At 43.0% G+C, this 12,135-nt stretch overlaps 1 long non-coding RNA gene across 3 annotated transcripts in view; it reads right to left on the bottom strand.

The window, feature by feature from the left end:
• Nucleotides 1-12,135, bottom strand: part of LOC150049119 (uncharacterized) — a 60,927-nt gene that overhangs the window by 41,052 nt on the left and 7,740 nt on the right. For 2 of the 3 annotated variants that reach the window (XR_016538961.1, XR_016538960.1), the window contains one exon: nucleotides 9,608-9,717. This is a non-coding gene — a long non-coding RNA (uncharacterized LOC150049119). Of the gene's footprint in view, nucleotides 1-1,721; nucleotides 2,217-9,607; nucleotides 9,718-12,135 lie in introns of those variants that run through there. The other variant, XR_016538962.1, reaches the window with a different exon arrangement.

The raw sequence follows: 12,135 nt of genomic DNA, 5'->3' as shown, positions 1-12,135 counted from the left end.
TAACATATGATATGAGGTGATGTTACATGAATAATTTTTATTGTTCTTCCTCTTCTGTTGTTCTTATGAAGCACACCCTTCAATTAATTCAGACAAGCAGAGATCTACCTGATGCAGGATGGGAGCAGATCAATATGTAGGTCAGAATGTTGGCCAGTGGATTCTTACAGATTCTAAATCCTTAGTGCCCCATATGCGCTGATGGTGTAAGAGTTAACACCACCTGTCAGCATTTGATGTGTAAAAGACTGTGTCTTGAGGCAATGGGTTTTAACCATATTGAGCTGAAAAACAGAACTTTTCTTCCATATAGTTTAGCTTTGAGTAAGACCTTAAATGTAGCCAAGGTATTAAAGAGAAAGGAACAATAAGAAAAAGAAGAAAAATCCTTGGAAGGTTTTAGTACTTAAAAAAAAGAAAGAAAGAGAGAAAATTCTTCCTTTCGTTTCTATTTTTTACCATTACCCAAATCTCCTCAGAACACACAGGCCCTACAGTATCCCTATTAAATTATATAGAGCGAGTCCAGCCCTTGACTGTCAGCGGGGCCCATCAGTCCTAATTTATCGCCCCAGGAAACACAGTACAATTATGGTAATAAATAATAATAGGATTCAGTACATGACAACATGAATGATGGAGCCTCTCAGAATTCATTTACATTGCTTTGTGTTGCAATCATCATGCCTCTAATGTAATGCCAAGCAAATGAGCCCCTTTGAATATTGTGCAATCTATTGCAAGTCAACTGGCACAAAACTCACTCAATAAATCATGTTCAAACACATGCCTGTAATGACAGGTAAATCAACAATGAAGTAATTGCATTTAATGTATTGAAATACTGGACAAAAAAAACAATGACCTCAAAGTGACTTTTTGTAAAAGGTATGATATAGTTGCAGTGGAGAGTGAGGTACCCCTAAGAGGGAAGCCTTGCTCAGATGCACACATCACCGTCTGTGCTGCTGTCCCTTCTTGCCTTGATTTACTGTCTCCTCTCTGCAGAAATTATGACAATGGGCTTCCAGAAGCTTCAAGAAGGCCTCTGCCAGAGCTGACACCAGGCTCCAAGAGTTTTGTGACCAACTTTGAAGGCAACCCAGCCATACTGGATTAGGAGTCAGAAAACTGTATCCCTGTGTGGTGCTAGCCAAGACACTCTTCTCAGTCCTCTGGAAAATCAAGTAGTTGGACTGTCCTGTGTGAAATTCACTGACTTTCAGATATTCTCTGAAGCTCTGATTCCAATTAAGCAAGCAGGAAAAAAAAAGGTCCCAGTTCTCCTTTGCTTCGGAGCACTGAAGGCATTGGTTTGAACCAGCAGCTCTTCATCATCATTTCTGTTGGTGAGGCCAAGTGTATGTGCTTCTAATTTCTGTGAAACTTGGGCCTGCCCCTTTCTGGGCAAGCAGACAAGTCTGAAAATAGGGCCCCAGGGGCTATGTGGATGGATAACAGACAACGTGGAAATGACAGCCTCACCCACATTCCCCATGGCTTCCACCCCTACTCCCCTCTTCCCAGGGACCATGTCAAGAAGAGATGAAGCAGAGCCTCTACTAAGCCAAAGGCCACTTAAGGAACTTTTCCTGCTCTTGTGAAAAACTCATTCTTGGCTAAAGAGCACTGCAGTCCTCCCCTGCCCTCCCCACCCCCAACATTCCTCTTCCTCTTTAGTCTTCATCACTGGCTCATTTCACAGTCAATCTCATAGACCCCATGGTCTTAGAGACTCGGAGACTTGGGAGGAAATGGGGGGAAATCGCATCACATTCAGGGTAAGAGATCTGGCAGTAAGTCCCGACTCAGTGCTTTCCTCGGCATGTGACTTAGCCTTTTCCTTTCCCAGACTTTATCTGCTTCATCTGCAAAGTGACAACGGAAATGCCGTTTGTGCCTCCCACAAGGCTTTGGAGAGGAACTTGACAAGTGAAAAGCTTTCACTAGTGGTGGAGCACAATGCACACCAAAAACAAAACAACAACAACGAAAAAAACCCTCATGTTTTATGACTTTGGAGGAGAAAAGAACGCTCTTGAAAATGAACAGCATACTGTGTTCTGCACCCAAACAGTAGTCCTTACCATTAAAAAATGGTAATTGTCCCTTTTCTTTTTTTCTGTGTGTTGTTGTTGTCTTGCATTCCTCAAGAGAAAATCAGATAAAGAGAGACTTTGCTGATCTCATTCATATCAATCATATGCTGCCAGCCCCTAAAACAAAGAGCATTTATTGAATGAGTGATAGAAGGATATCTCTCCATCCCTTTAGTAAATGACGGTAAAACACTTCATGGCAGTTTTCAAAACCATGCTGTAGCATCCTTCTTCCTCAGAGCCATGAACACAGCCTCCTGCTTTACACTCTTTATCCTGTTGAAATTTCCCTCCCTCTCTGGGGCTGTTTAGCAGGAATGACTTCTGTGAAATGGCCCCCATTGGAATGATGGCAATTAGAGAGTTTTTATGCCCACGAAGATGCCTTTGGAGGCCAAAACTGGGCCACAGTTTCCCAGGCAACAACAGTTCAGAAAAAGACAGCTTCCTTCAAAGCAAAAGGAGACCTGGGAAGCTGGACAAACCCACAAGCACTTCCATTTTTATAGCAGAGAGGTGCTAGAAGTCATGTGGCTATAAACAGTGCTTAGTATCCATACACCTTTCCACCCACTTCTACATGTCATTCTGTCACAAACCCAGAAAGGCCCACTCAGATCCTGTCTGTTGTCCGTCCACACAGCAGACCCCTGACCTCTCCATAACTCCCACATGGTAAACTCTGATCAGGAAGTCTGCAATGGGTAGAACAAAGAAGGCTGTTTGGCAGGGCTGGTGAGAGGAGGGCAAAACTGAACCCTAGATGAAAGAGAAAGGGACAGAAAAATTCTAATTTTAGAAAAGTGTTACTGGTTGCAGGAGGTGGAAAGAATTCCCCAAAGATGGGAAATCAAGAAATGTGGAACCTGGCTTGTCTACTTGACCGCAGGGGCCCCTGGTACTAAATAATAATTATGTTGGTCTCTGGTTTGCTCTACACCAAGTGCTAGGTTCTTATTGTTCCTGGAAGCAAGAGAGGAATTTTGGCAGTAGCTAGTAGCAACAGCTCAAAGACCACAGCCACCACCCTGGGGGGCAAAGGTCCCTCAGAAAAGAAGCCAACAGCAAGCCAAGTTCATAGTAAAAGGGGAGGGAGATGGCATTCTAAGTCCCAAGGTAAAACATCAAATCAAAAGTACATAAAGGCCTTTCAGGTGAAAGTAATTTCTTTATGGAAGGCAATGGATTTTAGTCAGTACAAATGGCTGGTTGGCACTGCAAAATTCACAACCCAAAGCCTGCCTCATTTCCTACCCCCTCCGGATCATCTCCGGTCCAACCTCATCCACCCCCATTTCTTTCTTCTCAGGAACCTGGGGACAGGAAATAAACTCCTGCCTCTTGTCATTTTATTAGGCAGCTCCCAAGAGCCAAGAAGTACAGCCCTATCTGTGAAGTAGGCCAGGCTCAGGCAGCTTGATTAATGACTGAGGGTCAGCAGACACCACCTCTCTCCCTGAATCCCCAAAGTGCCACACTGCCAACTGGAAATGGAGAAGGGAGAGAGGGCACCAGAGTCCTGGATGAACATAAGAGCCAATGGCAAAGTCAGCCAGGCAACACCACCTTTCTGCCTCTGACAGAAAGCTATGAACCCAGCTTTCTTCATCTTCCTTTTAAATAGTGAGTGGCAAAGAGGATGCAGAAGCAGAAAAAAAAATTAATCCACAACTTCCCACACACTTCTAGACAAAATAAGGGTGAACAAGAGGATCCTTCTTCATGAAACACATCAACATCAAGCTTGCAGACTAGAAAAGAAACTGCCCTAATTTACCAAGCAAGTACAGCTCTGTAGACACACCCTAGGGAGAGGAAAGCCTGTACCTTTGGATATTTTCTATGGTCAGGGATGTTTGATCTGTTTTTGTCATTTTTTTCATGAACATCCTTCAACCTTCCTTTCAGGAAATGATTACACACTCTGCTGGAATGGGTTGAGATGTCAGCCTATGTCACCCTAAAGCAAGATTATAGGCTTGCACCTATAATCCTAGCTACTCAAAATGCGGAGATCTGAAGACTCCAGTTCAAAGCCAGCCTGGGCAGCCAAATCTAAGATACTTTTAGCTCCAATTAACAACCCAAAAGTGGAAAATAGAGAGTGACTCAAGTGGTAGAACAACAGCCTAGAGCAAAAAGAGCACAAATGGAGCAGTGCTCAGTGCTCAGGCTCTCAGTGCTAGTCCCAGTATCATCAACACACACACACACACACACACACACACACACACACACACACACACAAGATGGCAGCCTAGGTGATAGAAGTAGGTTAAATGCATAGGTTCTGACCTATTAACAGTGGACTGACTAGAGAGCAAAGAGGGGCTGTGGTGTGGACTTGGTTTGGAATGCCTTCATTTCCATGACACATGACACACTGACTGCAAAATATCATTCATTATACCACATAGGTCTGAAAACATAGATTATTAATAAAGGAAGTTGCAAACAGATACCACAGAATGCTTGGGGGCCCAGGCCTGAGTCCACAGACTAGAAGTAATTGTTCCAAAATAAGAACACTGTATCGGTAGGTAATTGACAATTGAAAAGTGACAGAAAATAAGCAACTTGAAACTTGTGAAGTCACAAATGGCTAAGCTAAACATAGGGAAATAATGCCAACATGGGTTCTGCAATAGGAGTAATTCTTCAGATACTATATAACAAAAAGGGCTATTAAATTACAAAAGGGGCAAGGTATAACTCAGTAGGAAGGCATGTGCTTAGAATGTGGGAGACCCTGATTTCTATCTCCAGCACTGATATCTTTTTAAATCTTACATGACAGAATTATCACAGTAAACACACTTTTTCCACATAACATAGCCCACTATTTCTATAATTATCTGTTCAAAATTCCTTTCTCTCTTGCCAGGCACTGGGTGGCTCATGCCTATAATCCTATCTACTTAGGAGGCCGAGATATGAGGATCATGATTCAAAGCCAGCCAGCAGAAAAGTCCCCACAGAGACTCCAGTTAACCACTCAAAAACCACAAGGGGAGCTGTGGCTCAAAGTGGTGGAGCACTGGCCTCAAGCAAAAGAGCTGAGAGACAGCTCCTTTTTCTCTTTTCTCTTGTCTACCTCCCTCCTCTACCTTTCCTCCTTGCCTAGAACTCATTAACACCTATAAAACTAGTAGTATGTCCAGGTACCAGTGGTTCACACCTGTAATTGTGGCTACTCAGAAGGCTGAAATCTAGGATCCTGGTTTGAAGTCAGCCAGGGTAGAAAAGTCCATGAAACTCTTATCACTAATTAAACACCCAAAAGCCAGAAGTAAACGTGTGGTTCAACTAGTAGAGCAACAGCCTTGTATAAAAAATATACCAAAAAGTTCTAGCCTAAATATCTGCACATACATAGAGGAAAGGGAAAAAAATCTAATCATGATGAAATCAACAGAGCATCCAGTTCTTTCACTAACCCTACTCAGTGTTGAAATAACCCAACAATACATCTTCTAAATCTCCTCTTCCACAAGAGCCATGTCACCTGATTTTTATGGCACACACACACACACACACACACACCCTAGTTTTTCAAGACACAGGGTGACCATTTTGCTTGGCTAATAATTATTAGCTTTTTCCCTTTCCCAGTTCCTTGTACAGCAGGCTAATAGCATGGCTAAGGGGTCCCCAGCAGCAGAGCTCTTCGAGAAAAACAGATATGTTCCGCCTCTTATTTCCTGAGCTGTCCTCACACCTGGAGTGATCAGAATCCAAAAAAAGTTAGGCCAGGAAATGGCGCTGCTTGGGACTCCTGGCTGGGGATGTTAATTTTGCTGGACAATGAATGTTCTTTACAACTCACCCACTGCAAGAGAAGACCGTGCTCTGCCAAGCAACCCATAAGACCCCAGATTTGACAGAGAAAGAGAGGAGAAGCCTGCTAGCTGATGGGACAAGGAGCCAGACAAGTGGTGGTTTCACCTCAAATTGCTCTTCATTCCCTACCAAATAAAAGAAAATGAAAACTCACTCTCCCTCCTACACACACACACACACACACACACACACACACACACACACTCTTAAAAAAAGAGGGGAAGGAAAAAACAGTAAACATTTTTGAAGGCAAAAAGCAGTTTGTTGCTGCCAAAGTACCGATTTTTTTTCTTTCCTGCCTCTGGCAATTGCAGAGAGTTGGGCAGAGAAGAAATCCATTCACTTGTCATCACATAAAACCTCTGTGTTCCACAGAGGAAGCAGAGAATTTCACCCTTAACTGGATTTGTGAATTCTTATTGGAGCCAGGGCGGGGCGGGATGGGGGGACTGCATAGAATGGAGAAAGCCAAGCCATCCTGCATCCTGGGACACTCGGTGACCTCACGGCCATGGGTGGTGATGGCTGGTCCTCCAGAGGGCCCTCTGTCAGCAGGAGCCAAAAATGGAGAAGGACTTAGCACAGGGCTGCCCCAAGTTCCCAGCCCAGGCCAAAATGGAGCCATTCCACTCCCTCAACATTCATTGCAGGGTAGAACTGAAACTTCTCTTGACTATAACTTTAGGGATTGTTTTCTTCCCTCTGGAGTGAGTCCCATAGTCTTTTTAATCATGACCATTTAAAGCGATTACTGTTTATTCAGCTAAGCACATTGTGTATCCAATCATTGCGCTAAACACAGTATTTATTTCTTCTTCCCTCCTCCTCCTCCTCCTCCTCCTCCTCCTTCTTCTTCTTCTTCTTCTTCTTCTTCTTCTTCTTCTTTTACTTTTACCTTTCCCAAGAGTAATTTTTCTCCCTACACACTGGCCTCTCATGTCTGACTGAATTTAGCTCATCTACCAAAGTCACTGAATATAGCAAGAGAGACTTCTCCAAATTATCCAGTCTGAGCACCTTTGCTACCAGTTCAGAAATCCATCCTAAATCTCCAGGTCCTGACCATTCATCTCTCTAAGAGATGATTTTCTCGTCTTCTCTCCTTTCAAATTCACTTGGCTTCACTCTTCTTTTCATTGCAAGGTCAAAGCGTAGCAACAGCAAATGTCCCTGAGAATCCACATATCAAATGCTCCGGAATTTCAAAGGGCTGAGGTCAAGATCCAGAAAATTCAAAACCACAGGAAATGAGGTTGCTAGGATGCAAGGACTGTTTATTATGCTCTCAGCCTTAATTAGGTGTAAGTAACATCTTGTCAGTGTTCTGCCACATATGTTAAAGTTGTCGGGTAATTTTACCAAGTCTGACAGCTTAAATCAGAAACAAGAGAGTCAACATGTCAATGATGAGGCCAGACAGGATGGATATATTAAGAGAAATCTGAAAAATTCTGGACTTCATTGTATTCAGTGACTCTACCTCTCTATAGTTTCTGTCAAAAGAAAAAGCCAAAAAGCTCAGGCTTATTGGGGAGGCTCCCCCGGGAGCTGATTACACCCAATTCTAGGGCCTCCCACAGCCACCTGGACATGCAGGGTTTCTGCAAGGATTCACTGGAGAGTGATTGAGGGAAGAAGAGAACAAGGAAATTGCTGATTTGGGGTATAATTTCTACAAATAGATCTACTGAGATTTAAAAGGTGCAATAACTTGACATTTTTGGTAAGTTAAAAACTGCTTAAAAATGAGTTTGCAGGTTGTTTTTTTTTTTCTATCTTGGCCTTAGGCTATTTTCAAAATGAAAAGAATCGATGAAGTCCTAAAAACTGAGGTGGAGTTGAAGGCAATAATAAAATTTTAAAGAGGACAAAGAGGCAAGTGATAATCTCTTCAAAGTGTTAGAGGCAAGTGCCTCAGAGGGAGTGAAAAGGAGCCAAGGAGAAACTTTTGCTAAGTGACTGGCACATTAGCAGGCTGGCCAGCATCAGAGTATTTCTTGGCAAGTCCCCAAGAAGTACTCTCTGGAAGGTATCTACAGCCAAGGTCCTCAAATACTGCTAGTGGGCACTCATTGTAAGTACAGGATGGGATAGCAGGCTTACTACCCCAGCCTAGGAGAGAAGAAGTATCACAATGTGGCAGCAGGGGCATTCCTGACCATGCCAATACAGAACCATGTTTCTGGCCCATTCTGTGTCCAGGGATCATTAATAAGACTGGGCTCAAGCTCGCCCAGTCTATTGGTACTCTGAAAGGCTAAGATTATATCCTCGGGACTGGCTGCACTGAAGAATACCATGTTGCCTCTCCCCTTCCATTTGAGATTAGTTGTCCATCAGAAGTACACGCCTACCACACTAAAGGACAAGATTTGCTGTGAAGATTTTACATTACAGAATGTAGACTATGTGAAAGACCCACCAGATGGGTGAGTCTCCTGGATTTCAATGGAAGAGAGCCTCTAATCTTTACAGATCCATTTTGGCCCATGGTTCCTATGTGTCCTTTGTGATATTTAGTAGAGTTGCTGCAGCTCAAATTGCTTCAAAAGTTTAAACAGAAATGATCTGAGCTTTGAAGCTATGACTAAACTTCAATGTAATGACTTGGAAACAATAATGAGAAAAAAAATCAGCCGTTTACAGTGGATGTTTTTGTTTTTGTTTCTGCATCCTCCATTCCGTTGAAATGCTATAGGTCATTGTTCTCTGTTTTCCATTTTCTCAGTGGTGTGAATGCAGAGTGTTTCCCCTTTGTCTCATATTGGATAGGATTGAAACTTCTTTCCCAAATCAATTTGGAGGCAATGAATCATCAGCACTGCTGACTAAATTGCACTTTTATTAACCCAGCAGGTGTGTAACTGGCTTTCTGTAAACAGCCTTCCTCTCCGTCCCCTTGCCTCCTACACTCCAGATAAAAGGAATCAGGGACACATGACACAGAACGTAGCAGCCCCGCTCCTTGGCTCTCAGTTCTTCCTAGAAAGAAAACACAAGACCCAAATGCCTGTGGCTCACGCCTGTAATCCTAGCTACTCAGGAACCTGAGAACTGAGAACTGTGCATGGCTCAAAGCCAGCTCAGGTAGGAAAGTCTGTAAGACTCTTCTCTCCAATTAACTGCCAAAAAGCTGGAAATGGAGCTATGGTTCAAGTGGTAGTACACTAGCTTTGATCACAAAAGCTCAGGAATAGCACTGAGGCCCTGAGTTCAAGCCCAGGACCAGCACAAAGGAGACATATGAGTCCCATGACCATGAGGGGGCGAATTTTGTTTTCTCTGCTATGAATGCCTCAGGCCAAGATTAGACCTGTTAAAATCCCTATCCTATGACTTCTTCTCCACACAACCTTGAATAAAGCACAATCCTGTCATTGAAAATGACACTATGTCTTTGTTGTCCAAGAGCCAATTTCCATTGAGCTCATCCTATATGTCATAGAATATACTAGACTCTGAGAAATATGGAAACTTCATAGTTCAGCCAAGTGGATGAAGAGTTGGCCTTGTCTGCAGCACTGCTCTAAGTGCCTTACATAAAATAACTCCCTTTGATCAAAAGGTAAGTGCTATAATGATCATCTCATTTAACAGATGAGAAGATTAAGGCATAAGTCACTTGCTACAGACACACAGCTAGTAAGTGGAAGAGTGAGGATACAAACCCAGGCTGTGACTTCAGACTCGATCGCTGTACCATGCGGCCTGCCAGTGGGAAGTCACGGTCTCTGTGCTCCAGGAAATCAGTCTGTGGGTTGAACATTATGTAGTCACACTGCAAAACACCCAGGTATAAAGCCTCAACAGATATGTGCTGAAGCCTTGTCACAGTCAAATCAAGTCTACTTTGGTCAAACTGTACCACATGAAACTCCTGCACACACTGTCTCCTCAGGAGAGCTGGTACCAGCCATTGCCCTGGTATTACCAGGGACAATCTAGCTAACCACAGGTGACAACAGCAAGAAGAGCACTCAGATCTGCTTTCTAGAGCTCCTTTAACAAAGTACTACAACTGTATGGCCTATTGACAGCAGAAATGTATTGCCTCAGAGACAAAGGAGCAGGAGTATAAATTCAAGGTGCTGGTGGGGCCACGTCCTTTCTAGTTGGCAAAGATATTCTCTTGTTTCTTCTAACTTCTACAGTCCTAGGTGTTCCTTAGTAAAGGACTTGCCTCTTCTCTCCTGCCCCAATCTTTTTATATCCAGACTTTCACATCTAGAAGGTAACAGAGTTCTTCATGGCCACAGGAGACAAACCCCTTAACAGAGATGAGATAGGCATAGAGCTCCATCTCCTCAACAAAGGAGAGGAGTAACCCAATGCAGCCCAAGGGAGACCAACACCTAAAACAATGCTCCCACATCAACAGGTGAGGCTCTTAGGCCAAGCTGTGAGGCCAGGAAAAGGTTAATGATAAAGCATGAGGCCTTGGATAAGGAATACTTACCCTTTTCTCTGTCCACATCTGCAGTCACCACAACCCCCCTTATACTAAACTCAAGTAATCCCTGCCTCCTTGGTAAGATTCTATAAAACACCTGACTCAGTGGAAGGCTGGGTTCCTTGCTGTTGTGTCTCAATAAAGAGCCCTAGCCCTGTTGAGAACAGAGTCTGGCCTTTTTCTTTTCCTTCCGCTTTCATTGCCCTAACACTTAATTTGTAGAAGTTTAATTCCAGTCTCTGGCCCTTTCTTCTTATAGTATTCTCCGACTCTCTTTTATATTTCCTCTCTGTGTGGTCTGTTTCTCATCTCTGTGTGTCTCTCTTTCCGTGTTCAAATTTCCTAGTCTCTGTGTTCAAAGTTCCTATCTTCGTAAGCACACTCTTATTTAGGATTAGGGTCTATCCTAAAAGCCTTATTTTCTCTCCATTACTTCTGTAAAGATTCCATTTCCATGAAAGGTTAAATTCTAGCATGCAGGGGCTAAGAACTTCAACCAGTCTCTCCTGGGAGAGCTCAGTTCAACCCCAAATAATACTCTAGCCAAATGAAAAACAAAAAAAACATTAAAAAAAAAAAAAGTACCCAACTCCACAGCCTAAGAGGTGGTCTGGCTCAGAAATTCTGCCCAGAATGAATACCTAGGATTGAATGGTGACCACTGACCCATTAGATTGTGTCTTAGGAATTTTGAACTCCAGCCAGAGGACAGTAGATCAATGAAAGAATGTGGTAGAGTCATTGGAGTAGAAAACGAACCCCTGCTTTCCACAGCCTGAAAAGACAGACCTCTCTCCTAAATGTTTCCAAAGCCCCCAAGTAGAAAGGTAAGTGTGCTTTTCCATAGGGGTCTTACGGGCCAGCTTGAGTACTCCTACTAAGGGCATCTTTTAGACTAACTAGCTAGCAGACGACTAGCTTCTGATGTCTTCCTGCTATCTGTAAGGACTCCTACCCACGCAACATGGCTTTTTCAACACTGAAGCTGGTGCCAATGGCTCACACCTGTGGTTTTAGCTCCTCAGAAAGCTAATCTTTGAGGATTGGGGTTCAAAGCTAACCCACGCAGGAAACTCATAAGACTTTTATCACCAAACTACCAAAAATTTGGAAGTAAAGCTGTGCCTCAAGTGACAGACTACCAGACTTGATTGTGTTTATATATACTCATATATGTGTGTGTGCATGTGTGTGTATGTATGTATAACTTTACTACATATATATATACATGTGTATATGTATGTGTTTATTGCATATGATTAGCAATACATATATTCGCATTATAGTTGTATGCATAGAGACATGCATATGCATTAAGTATATATTTCCTATCTTGAGTGAAGTAGGGTACAGGGATTATAATTTATGTAAGTATAGCTACAAACTTCTTGGTAGGTTCCTCTGATCTAACAAATAACGATGATAAGCCAGGTGCTGAGGGCTCATTCATGGAACTCTAGCTGCGCAAGAAGCTGATTTAAAGATCCCAGTTTGAAATCTGCCTGTCTCTCAGACAAATCTGAAAGACTCTTACCACCAGCTGTCCAGGGAAATGCCAGAAGTAGAAGGGTGACTCAACAACAGAGCACCAGACTTGAGCGAAAAAGTCAATTAAGAGCAAACCTCCCTGAGGTCAGTCCCAGTATCAGCACAAAAATAACAATCACAACAATATCGATCATAGTCATAATCATAATAGTCGTAATAATGGATATGAAGATGATTCAGCAAGGCCTTTAAGGAGTA

The sequence above is a fragment of the Megascapheus bottae genome, chromosome 20, assembly GCF_031878675.1.
Source record: "Megascapheus bottae isolate mThoBot1 chromosome 20, mThoBot2.hap1, whole genome shotgun sequence".
In the NCBI taxonomy this organism is placed as follows: Eukaryota; Metazoa; Chordata; class Mammalia; order Rodentia; family Geomyidae; genus Megascapheus; species Megascapheus bottae.
This window is presented reverse-complemented; position numbering and strand designations above follow the sequence as displayed.